This window comes from Lathyrus oleraceus, chromosome 4 (assembly GCF_024323335.1).
Source record: "Lathyrus oleraceus cultivar Zhongwan6 chromosome 4, CAAS_Psat_ZW6_1.0, whole genome shotgun sequence".
Lineage (NCBI taxonomy): Eukaryota > Viridiplantae > Streptophyta > Magnoliopsida > Fabales > Fabaceae > Lathyrus > Lathyrus oleraceus.
The window spans coordinates 96,424,013-96,440,201 of record NC_066582.1 but is presented as its reverse complement, the minus strand read 5'-3'; positions in this window follow the sequence as shown (position 1 = coordinate 96,440,201).

The window sequence follows — 16,189 nt, the reverse complement described above, 5'->3', positions numbered from 1 at the left end:
TAAAATTAATTGATCAATTGAAATGTCGATTGAAGCAAATGGAAGCAAGCATAGCAAAGGGTGCACTCACCAAAATCTAATTAGGCCCAACCCAACTAATAATTAAGCCTTTGAGAAAATAAATAAATAGATATAAAGAAAAAAAATAAAACATGGCTGTATGAGAAGGGTAGGGGCGGCGTCCTAATGTCTGGAAGGAAAGAGAGCCTCATGTATTTTTTAATTTGGAAGTCCACTAATAAAATATTGACATGCGGTGGTACATTAAGAGTAGAGGAACACAATTTACAAATACCTTCTCTCTCTCGCTTGATTTTTTCTGAATTAAACAATGTTTAAAGAAAAAAATTATTTGACTAAGTCTAATTAATTTAAACATAAAGTTTGCACTTAAACAATTAATCCTAAATAATTAACTAACTCATACTTAATCCCAATTACAATTAACCTCTTAATCACATAAATTCTGATGATTATAAATAATCATTTTAATCACAAATAGAAAAAGCAGAGTCTAAACTTAAATCCAAAATTAATTATTATTGATTAAGCGAATTCCAAGAGATTAGTTTAAATTAAATGATTATGAAGATGAGGTGTGAACCTGAGAAATGAGGGTGGATATAAGCGAACCCGTTTTGGGCCTTATGCCCAAACAGTCAAGACCTATCCATGAAATGCTTCAATTTGCTTCCTTCAGCAAAACCCAGGTCACCACGTTTTCATCCTGGATGCGATGCAAAGAAGCTGCAGAACTTCCTCGGAAGATGGCGATTCAACAACGAACATGACGGATCCGGACTCTAATCCTCAGCCTCCGATCAAGATTGAAGTGATAATCTGTGAAACCAAAGTTCCTTTCGAAGATCGTTGAAGTGGGAGCGATGACGACGAATCCGGACTCTAACCTCCACAACAGCGTGTGCGAGAGTACGATGGCGTGAACAAGAGTATGGTGGTGAAGGCCGTCATTGGCAGCGGCAAGTGGTTTGACAGAATGGTGGAGGTTGCGCCAGTGAGGAGCGATTGAAGGTCGATTGTGGCCGGCGGAGAAACTGGTGTTTTGTGAGGGCGCTCGTTGGAGGTAGAAAATGAGGGTGGGGAGCATGTGGGTTCGCGGTCGAAGGAGGAGAAGAGGTGTGCGTTTGGAGGTTTGGAAGGATTCACCGGCGAAGGTGGTTAGTTGGAGACGCAAGGGTTTGTGACGGCGGAAGAAGAAACGAACGGTGGTGGTCCGGTAGAATGGATTTGATCGGAAGCGAATAAGGGTGATATCGTTGAGTTGTGGTGGTGGATGGTGAGTGGTCGTGGCTTGAAGATGGAACACAGAACGACGATGCTCGAGTCGAAAGATGAAGAGCGGAAGCGAATCAATTCCGAAAAGGTATCGTCGAGTTTTTTCGCTTCTCTCTTATGCTTCTGTTATTTCTTTTCTTTCCCAACTCTATCTCTCTTTTTCTCCTTCAGTTACTGATTGATTCGTGAATCATCGATGAAGGATTACCGAGTGTCTCCGTTTCTGTTATTGCTGTTGTGTTCTTTATGGTTTTTGAAAGAAAACTCCGTTTGTGTTTAGGTTGTTCTTGATTTTGGGTTTTGAAGAAAAATAACTTTGCTGTGTTTATTGCTGTGTTTGTTGTTGTGTTTAGAGTTTCTTTTGAAAAATCTCTTACTGTGATGTGTATCTCCACGTTAACCTCTCTTCTGTTGTTGTTATGAAGAAAGGATTAAGCCTTAAAAAACTCCTTTTTCTTTTTGATTTTCTCATCCCCGATTATGTGGGATTTGATTCGTTCTTGTTTTAAGCTAATGTAAAAAGCACTTTTTGGATGCTTAGGTTAACCTTATGGATAAAGCTTCGAACTGAATGATTCATTTAGTTGTTTTTCAGCTCTCTAAGTGCTTTTGAAAAGTGCTTTTAAAATAAGCTATTTTCTCTTTGCAGGTCACAGATTTGAAGAGACTTTGATGGAATGGAAAAGTGGTTGTTCCAAGCTTCAAGACAACATGTTTTTGCGTTTAGGTCCAAAGGAGTGTTTAACCAGTCCATTGATTTTGGTCTTGGTCATTAGAATTATGAACCTGTTTTTGCAGCAAATTCCACTTAGTCAAAAAATGTAATTGTTTAGTTTAATAAAAAATTTTAAAGACAAAATGTATTTGGATTATTTTGAGCTTATTGAATTAAATTTTAATTATGTAATTACCTTTTAAGCTTTTCAAAATTTAACTCAATATTTATTTATGCTAATCAATTTCAACTTTTAAAAACAACAAATTTCTAACTTAAGTATAATGACTTAATTTTAAAAACAACATATTTCGAACTTAAGTAAAGTGACTTAATTTTAAAAACAACATATCTCTAACTTAAGTATAATGACTTAATTTTAAAAAACAACATATTTCTAACTTAAGTAAAATGACTTAATTTTAAAAACGACATATTTCTAACTTAAGTATAATGACTTAATTTTAAAAACAACATATTTCTAACTTAAGTAAAATGACTTAATTTTAAAAACAACATATTTCTAACTTAAGTATAATGACTTAATTTTAAAAACAACACAATTCTATTTTAAATACAAAAATCTAAATATGGGACTTTTAATTTAAAAACAACACAATTCTATTTTATATACAAAAATCTAAATATGGGACTTTAAAAAATAACACAATTCTATTTTAAATACAAAAAATCTAAATATGAAACTTTTAATTTAAAAACGACACATACATGTTTCTAAAAAATGCAAATTTAATTTGGGAATCCATGAAGAACTTAGAACTTGGTATAAATATTTGGGATGTGTAAATGGACTAGTAAATAGTGATCATAGAAATAATAGCGTGGCTCTTAATACTTACTAATAGAAAAAATAGGTTTTGGATTAGTAATGTAAAAAGATTCAAACCACATTTTAGATTATGAACACACTTATGCAAATGGGCCTTTGAAATAAAAAGATCTCATGGGTAAACCACAAATGGCCGGATAAAATTGGGGTATGACAGCTGCCCCTATTTCATTATCTTGAACTAGAAGGTAAGAATGACAACAGTCTCCATACATTCGTAGTAGAAGGTAATTAAATACGAAAAGACCCAAATTTTGTCCTTTGAAATGCAAGGAAGAAATGCAAAAAAGAAAATGCAGTGAGAAATACAGTAAGAAAAATTATCAAAAAGGTAAAATGAAACAGTCGAGACTCTCTGGGAATCGTCAGAACAGTATCTTGGATGTCATAATCGAGATATTCCGGTAATGGAATGATATCCCTAGCTAAATCTCAAGATTTTTCAGGATGCTAGAGCAGTATAACGAAAATCTGGCATGAGACTCTTTATATTGATGAAACAACATCTCAATAGTAAAAGTGAGATTCTCTGTATCGAGTCGAAACAACATCTTATATGATAGAATTAAGATGTTCCAGCAAGGGAAAAATACCTTAATTGAATCTAAGACTCTACGAGGATATTAGAGCAGTATCTCTAAAAAAATCTGAAATGAGACTCTTCATATTGATGAAGCAGCATCTCAAACAGTAAAAATGAGATTCTCTGTATCGAGTCAAAGCAGCATCTTATCTGATAGAATTAAGATATTCCAGCAAGGGAAAGATACCTTAATTGAATCTAAGACTCTCCGAGGATATTAGAGCAGTATCTCTAAAAAATCAGAAATGAGACTCTTCATATTGATGAAGCAGCATCTCAAACAGTAAAAGTGAGATTCTTTGTATCGAGTCGAAACATCATATTATATGATAGAATTAAGATATTCCAAACAAGGGTAATGATACCTTAATTGAATCTAAGACTCTTCGAGGATATTAGAGCAGTATCTCTAAAAAAATCTGAAATGAGACTCTTCATATTGATGAAGTAGCATCTCAAACAGTAAAAATGAGATTCTCTGTATCGGGTCGAAACAGCATCTTATATGATAGAATTAAGATGTTCCAGCAAGGGAAAAATACCTTAATTGAATCTAAGACTCTCCGAGGATACTTAGAGCAGTATCTCTAAAAAATCTGAAACGAGACTCTTCATATTGATGAAATAGCATCTCAAACAGTAAAAGTGAGATTCTCTGTATCGGGTCGAAGCAGCATCTTATACGATAGAATTAAGATATTCCAGCAAGGGAAAGATACCTTAATTGAATCTAAGACTCTTCGAGGATATTAGAGCAGTATCTCTAAAAAAATCTGAAATGAGACTCTTCATATTGATGAAGCAGCATCTCAAACAGTAAAAATGAGATTCTCTGTATCGGGTCGAAGCAGCATCTTATATGATAGAATTAAGATGTTCCAGCAAGGGAAAAATACCTCAATTGAATCTAAGACTCTCCGAGGATACTTAGAGCAATATCTCTAAAAAAAGTGAAACGAGACTCTTCATATTGATGAAGCAGCATCTCAAACAGTAAAAGTGAGATTCTCTGTATCGGGTCGAAGCAGCATCTTATACGATAGAATTAAGATATTCCAACAAGGGAAAGATACCTTAATTGAATCTAAGACTCTTCGAGGATATTAGAGCAGTATCTCTAAAAAAATCTGAAATGAGACTCTTCATATTGATGAAGCAGCATCTCAAACAGTAAAAATGAGATTCTCTGTATCGGGTCGAAGCAGCATCTTATATGATAGAATTAAAATGTTTCAGCAAGGGAAAAATACCTTAATTGAATCTAAGACTCTCCGAGGATACTTAGAGCAGTATCTCTAAAAAATCTGAAACAAGACTCTTCATATTGATGAAGCAGCATCTCAAACAGTAAAAGTGAGATTCTCTGTATCGGGTCGAAGCAGCATCTTATACGATAGAATTAAGATATTCCAGCAAGGGAAAGATACCTTAATTGAATCTAAGACTCTCCGAGGATATTAGAGCAGTGTCTCTAAAAAAATCTGAAATGAGACTCTTCCTATTTATGAAGCAGCATCTCAAACAGTAAAAATGAGATTCTCTGTATCGAGTCGAAGTAACATCTTATATGATAGAATTAAAATGTTCCAGCAAGGGAAAAATACCTTAATTGAATCTAAGACTCTCCGAGGATACTTAGAGCAGTATCTCTAAAAAATCTGAAACGAGACTCTTCATATTGATGAAGCAGCATCTCAAACAGTAAAAGTGAGATTCTCTGTATCGGGTCGAAGCAACATCATATACGATAGAATTAAGATATTCCAACAAGGGAAAGATACCTTAATTGAATTTAAGACTCTCCGAGGATACTTAGAGCAGTATCTCTAAAAAATCTGAATTAAGACTCTTCATATTGATGAAGCAGCATCTCAAACAGTAAAAGTGAGATTCTCTGTATCGGGTCGAAGCAGCATCTTATACGATAGAATTAAGATATTCCAGCAAGGGAAAGATACCTTAATTGAATCTAAGACTCTCCGAGGATATTAGAGCAGTATCTCTAAAAAAATCTGAAATGAGACTCTTCCTATTTATGAAGCAGCATCTCAAACAGTAAAAATGAGATTCTCTGTATCGGGTCGAAGTAACATCTTATATGATAGAATTAAAATGTTCCAGCAAGGGAAAAATACCTTAATTGAATCTAAGACTCTCCGAGGATACTTAGAGCAGTATCTCTAAAAAATCTAAAACGAGACTCTTCATATTGATGAAGCAGCATCTCAAACAGTAAAAGTGAGATTCTCTGTATCGGGTCGAAGCAACATCATATACGATAGAATTAAGATATTCCAACAAGGGAAAGATACCTTAATTGAATTTAAGACTCTCCGAGGATACTTAGAGCAGTATCTCTAAAAAATCTGAAATGAGACTCTTCGTATTGATGAAGCAATATCTCAAACAATAAAAATGAGATTCTCTGTATCGGGTCGAAGCAGCATCTTATACGATAGAATTAAGACATTCCAACAAGGGAAAGATACCTTAATTGAATCTAAGACTCTCCGAGGATACTTAGAGCAATATCTCTAAAAAATCTGAAATGAGACTCTTCATATTGATGAAGCAGTATCTCAAATAGTAAAAATGAGATTCTCTGTTTCGAGTCGAAACAACATCTTATATGATAGAATTAAGATATTCCAGCAAGGGAAAGATACCTTAATTGAATCTAAGACTCTCCGAGGATACTTAGAGCAGTATCTCTAAAAAATCTAAAATGAGACTCTTCATTTTGATGAAGCAGCATCTCAAACAGTAAAAGTGAGATTCTCTGTATCAAGTCGAAACAGCATCTTATATGATAGAATTAAGATATTCCAGCAAGGGAAAAATACCTTAATTAAATCTAAGACTCTCCGAGGATACTAGAGCAGTATCTCTAAAAAACAAATGAGATTCTTCAAATTGATGAAGCAGTATCTCAAACAGAGAAATGAGATTCTTCAGATAAATAAAGCAGTATCTTAAAAAGAGAAATGAGATTCTTCAGATAAATGAAGCAGTATCTCTAATATTTGTCTGTTGGGGGAAATTTTTAAGAAAAGACTCCTTTTGGAGGAAATTTGCTGAAAAAACTTTGCAGGGGAGAAGCTCATAAGAGACTTTTATGGGTAACCTCTGCTTGGGGAGCAATGATTGCAAAGAAAATGCTGGGAATATCATTATTAATCGTAAAGTCCAAAAAATTATTTACTGAGATATAATCCCACGAGCATATGCAGGGTAATAACTTCGTTTGGAATGAGGAATGTCCAAGATATACATGAATGACCTTGGGTCCTGACATTTTACTTTTGATTTTTGTATGATGTTCCACTTTGGGTGGGGATACCTGTCGCAATGCGAAAAACAACCGGCGGAAAAAAATACAGAGCTGCCACCGACGTTATTCATCCTATGACGGAAAGGGAGCGCAGGACTAACCTAAGAAAGGGAAAGGAACGGTCTTACGACCAGAGATTGCAAGGTACGGGAGTCGGTTACGCAAGGGGAAGGTATTAGCACCCCTCACGTCCGCTGTACTCGACGGGATCCACGCTCAAAAGAATAGGAAAAGGTTGCCGATAAAACTACTCAAATAAACTGCACAAACTGGAATAAAAACAGGTGGAAGAAGATGGAGGAAGAGGACTCGGCAGGATGTCGCATCTTGGGCCTACGTAGTTTGTCAGAAACAAACATCAGAGTCAACGTAGTTCGGGGAAAAGGGAGGCATGCTCGCTAAGACATCGCGTCTTATGCCTACGTATCTCATCTGGAATGAGAATCAGAGCTGTCGTAGTTCGGCTAACGCACGCCAAAACAAAACACAAAACAGGGACGCTGAGACGTCAAAAGAAACACCCAAAAGGAAAAAGAATGCCAATACATGGACTTACATCCGACTCCAGACAAAAGCAAACAAGGAAACATAATGCCAATAGATGGACTTATATCTAACTCCTCAAAACAAACAGGAAACAGAATGCCAATACATGGACTTACATCCGACTCCGAACAATAACCAACGCTAACCAGCGAACACCAAAGGAAAAGGTTATCGGATTGACAAACTAATAGGGAGTCTAGAACTCGAGCCTAATAGTTGTCACACAAACACAAAGAGACGCTGAGACGTCAAAAGAAACAAAGAGGTTGAACACACTCAAAAAAACAAAAGGGTGCCCGGAGAGATCTCGCTCGATCTCCTGCCTACGTATCTCATCTGGTATGAGAATCAGGGTGACGTAGTTCCCCTGGAGGGGAGAAACTCTCTCCTAACCAAAGACCAGGGAAATAACAAACTAAAAGGGAGACTAACTCGAGCCTAATAGTTGTCATGCAAACAATAACCCTAGGTTGAGGTCTCTAACAAGAGTTTGACTCACACAGGAAGCGAGTCAACTCAAGTCTATCTCTATATACATTCAACTTCCTTGGAAATTGATCGTACGACTCCTACAGAAAAGGAGATGACAAGTGGAAAGCAGATAAACATACCAACAATCATCACACTCTATATACAAACAAGAGGCTCAGACAAATGGTTGGGCTTTAGTCAAGAGGGGTCATATCAACCTCGACAAACAAGCCAAAACTGTAGGGGTATGCTGAAGCTCTTAACCACTAACATTGAGAGTTAGGGTGAAGCCGATCAAACATGGTAATGAGGATTAGACCTCATGCTCTTAACCCTGGCCTGGGTGAGCTCAAATCAAAGAAAACGTGGAGGTCCAGAAAGAGGGACCCTATTCCACTTGACTGACTCTATACAAGATCTTGGGTACATTGTTCAAGAGCATCAGCACGTAGTGCGAGCATAATGAACGACTCACTGAATAACAGGGGATTGATTGCTAATCCCTTCTATCTGTCAATTGCCTCTTCACTTAGGAGGACTTAACAAGTAACATGCCTCACTTGGAGGTCTTTGGCACAAATGTAAACATACACAATCAGAGCCTCTTAAGGAGGACTTCAGCCAAATGCCTGCCAAAAAAGTGACAGGGCTTCCAGACTACATGGAGTGAGAAGGCTAAACTACCTCAGTGGTGTATCAACCACACTCCAAAGCTTAAGCAAAAGCAAAGCTAGCGACTAATGTACCTGTACAAAAGCCAAACAGTTAATATTGTATTCAGAAAACCAACAGACAACACAATGGAACTATCCAATATGTACAAAATGCAAGTCACAAGTGCAAGCACTCAAGTGAATTCATCACATCAATGGACCTACAACACAACAATAATTAGTAGTCAAAAGCATCTTGCATCTCAAATAATGAGACCACACCAACCATCAAAGCAAAATGCTCAAACCTGAAACACAAATCAATGTTAGTATGTATACAAACCACTAGTACCAAGACTAGGTTCAAAAGCAAGTCAAATGACCAAAACAGAAGTCAATATTTCACATGAAGCACATTCAATCAAAAAGGAACTTGAGAAAGAACAGTGAAATCCTTGATAATGATAGCACCATGATGATGGTAATATACCCTTGCAAACAAGATAATGCTCAAGACCTTTGAAGAATCAGGAAACCCTAATTGAAGTGCACACCCTCAGATGGTTGATCATCAATTCATAGAGACCCTCAAGTTTGAATCATGTAACCTTTCCATCTTCTGTTTCCTTGTTAGTATGTATACAAACCACTAGTACCAAGACTAGGTTCAAAAGCAAGTCAAATGACCAAAACAGAAGTCAATATTTCACATGAAGCACATTCAATCAAACAAGAAAAAGTCCTCAAAAGGACCAAAACCAACTCATAAGGCAAAGCCATCAAATGATCAAGGTAAAGCAAAGGCAAGCAATGTGATCAAAGTTGGATATCAAAAATAGAAAATCCAAAACAAAACAGAAATGTATCCAATGATCATGAAATTTTTTATGTGAGTTTATCATGTTATGGACAAGCATCATACCAAAAATTAAATCCAGAAGAGCTCAATTGGTGTATGAATGAAAATGCACAAATGCAAGGCACAAAAGGTTACACTACATGTTCATGTGTCCAAAACAGTGATATCAAATGGTAAAAATGCCAAACCAATTCTCAAAAATCAAGTCACATGTTATGATCAGGCATGCAAAATTTCAAAGCAATTGGATTAAAGATGAGCATTTCACAAACAAATGAATGTAGTATGTCAACTTAGCACATGATGTAATCAACAATCACACATTAAAAATCCAGCATCACACAAATCATGCAAAAAACATCAGAAAGTAATAGACATTAACACAAGCATGTGGAAAAAAATTGAAGTGAAATTGGATCATTCTACTATTTTTTGTGATTTTTCAAAGTTGAATGAAAATAATATGAAATAATAGGAAAATGAGAGGGAAAATGGAAGTTTGAATTAAAATTGGCATGTGCACACACCAGGGATCGAACCTATGCGCGCCAGGAAATGAGAATTCAAAAATTTAATTCAGAAACAAGCTCGCCAAGAATCGAACCCGTGCCAGGCCAGGGAAAACAAATAAAAATCAAAACGCAAACGCCCAGACTCGAACCCGCGCGCGCCCGGTCCAAAAGTGCTTGAAACGCTGCGTTTCAGCACAAACCCTAGGCCACCAAACCAGACGTCGGAACAGTAGTTTCGGTCGTCTTCTCCGACCGTGTCCACGGCGGAGCTCCAATTTTTTTTTCAGAATTTGGCAAAATGCATATGGTTCGAAAGCTCTTCTCATCAGGATCACAAATATCTTATTATCTAATCCTAACTCTTCCTAATTTTTCCAAATCGAGCAAGAACATCATTGAGATCCAAACTTTAAATCAACATAACTTCCTCATTTCTCAGCCAAATCACAATCTAAAACTATCAGCATGCTCAGGGATGCAAGATCTACGCATTTATCACAAGAAATTGGCAAAAAAGAGAGGTCGAATTTTCACTTACTTGAAGTGCAGTGTTATGAATCCGTGTATTCAAGGCCTCTAAAGTTCCAGATCTTCTTCCTCAACCTTACTGTGAAGCTTTATGTGTAACACCCTTCTAAATACCCCAAAATATTTAATTAAAATAATAACATATCAATCAGAGTAATTATGCCCCGAAGGGTGTCACACAATCATTTCACAACAATTATCAAAATATCCTGTCATGCTCATTTATTAAATCAAAATAAGACTCTTTTGCATAATTCGCAGCGGGTACAAAACATCGACATTCAAATCATGTACTACATTACATGTAAAGTTGAATCAACAACTAAATTAAAACATAGTCAAACATTCCCTCCCGATGTTACATCTACCAGAGCATGACCCACTAAGGACGACACTAGACTCCATATCACTAGCTTCTACTCAACTCACTGCTCGTTACCTGAAAAATAGATGTAAGGGTGAGTTTCTCAATCAATATAATAAGCATTATACAACATTATGTAATGTTAAGTAAATACGCATTTGTTCACCCTAACCAGGCTACACACTCAGCAACGGCAGTACCAACTCAACAATCATACCCAACAATAACATATATCATATGTATAATCTCAAACCATACTCAATCATCAACAACACAACACATAATAACCATATAATACTGGAATACATCCATTCATATTATATGCCATACATTCATTATGCAATGAGACTCAACATATGCGGTACCGACTATTCTTGAACATACAGTTCAAGCTCACCGATCAACTCCAGATACGGCTACTAAGCTCACTAGTCCCACTCATTTGAGATCTAATGACTCACTCACTAATTCCTCACCATGGGAATTAGCTACAGCCCCAAAGGCTAGACTATGCACACTAATTATCTAGTATGCAAACATCAACAACAATTCCATAACAATTCACTCACTAATTCCTCACCATGGAAATTAGCTACAGCCCCAAAGGCTAGAATAAGCATGCTAATCACCTAGCAATGCAACAACAACAGCAACAATTCAAAAATAGACATAAGCTCACACTCTAAGCCATAAAACAGTCTATTCACGATTACATGCATAATATATACATTCACAACAACATGCATATCATCATACATCATCAATATTTTATCACATAAGCATATCAGATCATGCCAAACAACAACCACAGTATTAGTACACTCTACTAGTACCTATACTACTCAAAGCCACGGGAAATGATCCCTAATATGTAATACATCAGCTGAATTGCAACACTCAGCCTAAACAACCAAAAACTGCACAACAACAGCACAGAAAATTCACAAATCTGCCCATACGCGTATTGCCTATGCCCATACGCGTATTGCCCACGCCTGACCAAATCCATACGCGTATTGGCCATTCCCATACGCGTATGCTACGCGTATCACTTCCCCATACGCGTACCACCAGAGACCATTTCACGTTCAAAATTTCATCTTCCTCATCCATACGCGTATTGCCTAGTGCCATACGCGTACCAGCCATCTCATACGCGTATTGCCTAGTGCCATACGCGTATGACCAGAAACCAGAACTCTCAGATCTGCGATGGCTTTCTCTGCTACGAGATCTACTCAAACCAACCTTCCACAGTCCAATTTCTACACAGAAATCATTCATATTTTCAACACAATTCGTATCTTATTTGATTACACAAAATTTGACACTTTTACATCTAATTCCTACGGATTCTTTCTCAATTATACCCCAATTTCGTTCATCCAAAGAGTTCACCATTCATCATGCATCAATCTAGTCAGAGGTAAAACAATGGTTATCACTACCCAGTACATATTATCACATAATGCCCTTTAACCGATGATAACCCCCCTTACCTGAGTTAATCCAGCAATCTCTGATCTCCAAGCTTTTCCTCTTCTCTTGCTCTGCCTTTTTGCCCTTTTTCCACTTTCAACCGCTTCTCTGTGTTCTCCTTTTCACGTGCAACCCTTTTTAAACCAAAATGGGACTTTTTATTATTCCAACTTATTTTATTCCAAATAAATAATTATCCCAATAATTATTATTCCAAAATAATAATAATAATTCAATTATCTAATTAAATTAATAAACATATTATTAACTTAATTTAAATAATTATTATATTATTATCGGGGTGTTACAACTCTCCCCCACTAAAAGAGTTTTCGTCCTCGAAAACATACCTCAAGCGAACAACTCCGGATAAGACTCCTTCATCTGACTCTCAAGTTCCCAAGTCACATTGCCACCTGCTGGTCCTCCCCAAGCTACCTTCACCAAGGCGATCTCTTTACCCCGCAATTGCTTCAACTCTCGATCCTCGATTCTCATAGGTGATGTTTCAACAGTCAGGTTATCTCTCACCTGTACATCATCTACTTGGACTACATGTGACGGATCATGAATGTACCTCCTCAACTGAGACACATGAAAAACCTCATGCAAATTCGCAAGCGACGGCGGTAAAGCGATACGATAGGCTACCCCTCCTATCCTCTCCAAAATCTGATAAGGACCAATAAAACGAGGTGTCAACTTCTTCGACTTCAAAGCTCGACCAACACCAGTTATCGGAGTAACACGAAGAAACACATGATCTCCCCCTTGGAACTCAAGTGACTTCCTCCTCTTATCATGATAACTCTTCTGACGACTCTGAGCAATTCTCATCTTCTCCTGAATCATCTTAATCTTTTCTGTAGTCTGTTGAACAATCTCCGGTCCAACCACAGCACTCTCACCGGACTCATACCAACATAACGGTGTCCGACATCTCCTACCATACAAAGCCTCAAACGGTGCCATACCAATACTCGAATGAAAACTATTGTTGTAGGTAAATTCAATCAAAGGTAAATAACAATCCCAAGCACCTCCCTTTTCCAAAACACAAGCTCTCAAAAGATCCTCTAATGACTGAATCGTCCTCTCAGTCTGACCATCAGTCTGCGGATGATATGCAGAACTCGATCTCAGCTTAGTTCCCAAAGCTCTCTGCAAACCTTCCCAAAATTTCGATGTAAATCTAGGATCTCTGTCCGACACAATACTCGACGGAATACCATGCAAACTTACGATCTTCTCAATATACAACTCGGCTAATCTCTCTAACGGATAATCCATTCTGATCGGAATGAAATGAGCCGACTTCGTCAATCTATCAACAATCACCCAAATAGCTTCAAAATTCTTACTTGTCCTCGGCAACCCAGAAACAAAATCCATACTGATACTATCCCACTTCCACTCTGGAATAGCCAACGGTTGCATTAGCCCAGACGGCTTCTGATGCTCAATCTTTGACTTCTGACAAGTCAAACAGGAATAAACAAAACTCGCAATTTCTCTTTTCATTCCCGGCCACCAAAATAACTTCTTCAAATCATGATACATCTTCGTAGCTCCAGGATGAATACTCAAGCCACTACGATGTCCTTCCTCAAGAATACTCTTCTTAAGTTCAGTAACATCCGGAATACACACCCGATTACCAAATTTCAAAACACCATTCTCGTCAACTCTGAATTCACCACCTTGACCTTGATTCACTAGAGTCAACTTGTCAACCAAAAGCATATCGGATTTCTGACCCTCTCTAATCTCATCCAAAATACCACTTGTTAACTTCAGCATACCCAATTTAACACTATTGTGAGTACTCTCACACACCAAACTCAAGTCTCTAAACTGCTCAATCAAATCCAATTCCTTAACCATTAACATAGACATATGCAATGATTTCCGACTCAATGCATCAGCTACTACGTTTGCTTTACCCGGATGGTAATTCAAACCAAAATCATAATCCTTCAAGAATTCTAACCATCTCCTCTGTCTCATATTCAACTTTCAGATCAAACAAATACTTTAAACTCTTATGGTCACTGAAAACCTCAAATCTTGATCCATACAAATAATGCCTCCACAACTTCAGAACAAATACCACGGCTGCCAACTCTAAATCGTGCGTCGGATAGTTCTTCTCATGAACTCTCAGTTGTCTCGAAGCATAAGCTATAACCTGCTTATTCTGCATCAACACACCACCTAAACCCAACAATGAAGCATCACAATAAACCTCGAATAGTTCCGACGAACTCGGTAATATCAGGATAGGAGCAGTAGTCAACCTTTTCTTTAACTCTTGGAAACCTTCTTCACATTTCGAGTCCCAAACAAACGCTTGCCCCTTTCTAGTCAACATCGTCAACGGTAACGCCAACTTGGAAAATCCCTCAATGAATTTTCTATAATAACCTGCAAGTCCAAGAAAACTCCTTATCTCAGAAACTGACTTCGGAGCTTCCCACTTAGACACCGCTTCTATCTTAGAAGGATCAACAGCAACACCACCTCTTGAAATTACATGACCAAGAAAACTAACTTCTTCCAACCAAAATTCACACTTAGACAGTTTAGCAAATAACTTCTTTTCTCGGAGAACTTCTAAAACCACTCTCAAATGCTCAGCATGCTCTTCTTCAGATTTCGAATACACCAAAATGTCATCAATAAACACTACCACAAACTTGTCTAGGTACGGATGGAAAATCCTATTCATATACTCCATAAATACTCCAGGCGCATTAGTCACACCAAAAGGCATCACAAATACTCATAATGTCCATACCTTGTTCTGAAAGCAGTCTTCTGAATATCCTCAGTTTTTACACGTATCTGATGATACCCAGACCTCAAATCTATCTTGCTGAACACACTCGCACCAACCAATTGATCCATCAAATCATCAATCCTCGGCAAAGGATACCGATTCTTGATCGTCACTTTATTCAGTTGCCTGTAGTCCACACACAACCTCATAGTACCTTCTTTCTTCTTAACCAATAACACTGGTGCACCCCACGGTGACACACTCGGACGAATAAATTTCTTATCCAACAAATCTTCCAACTGACTCTTCAATTCAGCTAACTCAACAGCAGACATACGATATGGAGCCATCGATATCGGTCTAGTACCAGGTACCAAATCAATCGAGAACTCAACTTCACGCTCTGGCGGCAATTCATTCACCTCTTCCGGAAACACATCAGGAAAATCACACACCACAGCTAGATCACCAATTACCAGTTTATCTTTAGCTTCCATAGTCGCTAACAGCATAAACAACTCTGCCCCATCAGCTACTTCCTCATTCACCTGCCTTGCTGATAGAAACAAACTCTTTCCTTCTTCAATCTCAGGAAAAATCACAGTCTTATCAAAACAATTGATATAGACTCGGTTAAACACCAACCAGTTCATTCCAAGATAACATCAATCTGCACTAGTGGAAGACACACAAGGTCTATCCCAAAATCTCTACCAAAAATACTCAAAGGACAATTTAAACAAACTGACGTAGTAGTCACTGAACCCTTCGCAGGAGTATCAATCACCATACTACCACGCATCTCAGATATCTCTAACTTAAGTTTCACAGCACAATCCAAAGATATAAAAGAATGAGTAGCACCGGTGTCAATAATAGCTACAAGAGGAAAGCCATTAATATAACACGTACCTCGGATCAAACGATCATCTGCAGAAGTCTCAGAACCCGATAAAGCAAAGACCTTGCCTCCTGACTGATTCTCTTTCTTCGGCTTAGGACACTGTGGACTGATATGACCCAACTCTCCACAGTTGAAACAAGTCACAGTCTTCAACCGACACTCTGCAGCCAAATGACCACCTTTTCCACACTTGAAACACTTCATCTCAGCACTGGTACACTCATGAACACGATGTCCAGCTCGACCACATCTGTAACACTTAACAGGAGCACTAGAGTCTCCCCCACTAGGCCTCTTCATCCCACTCTGCCTCTGGAAA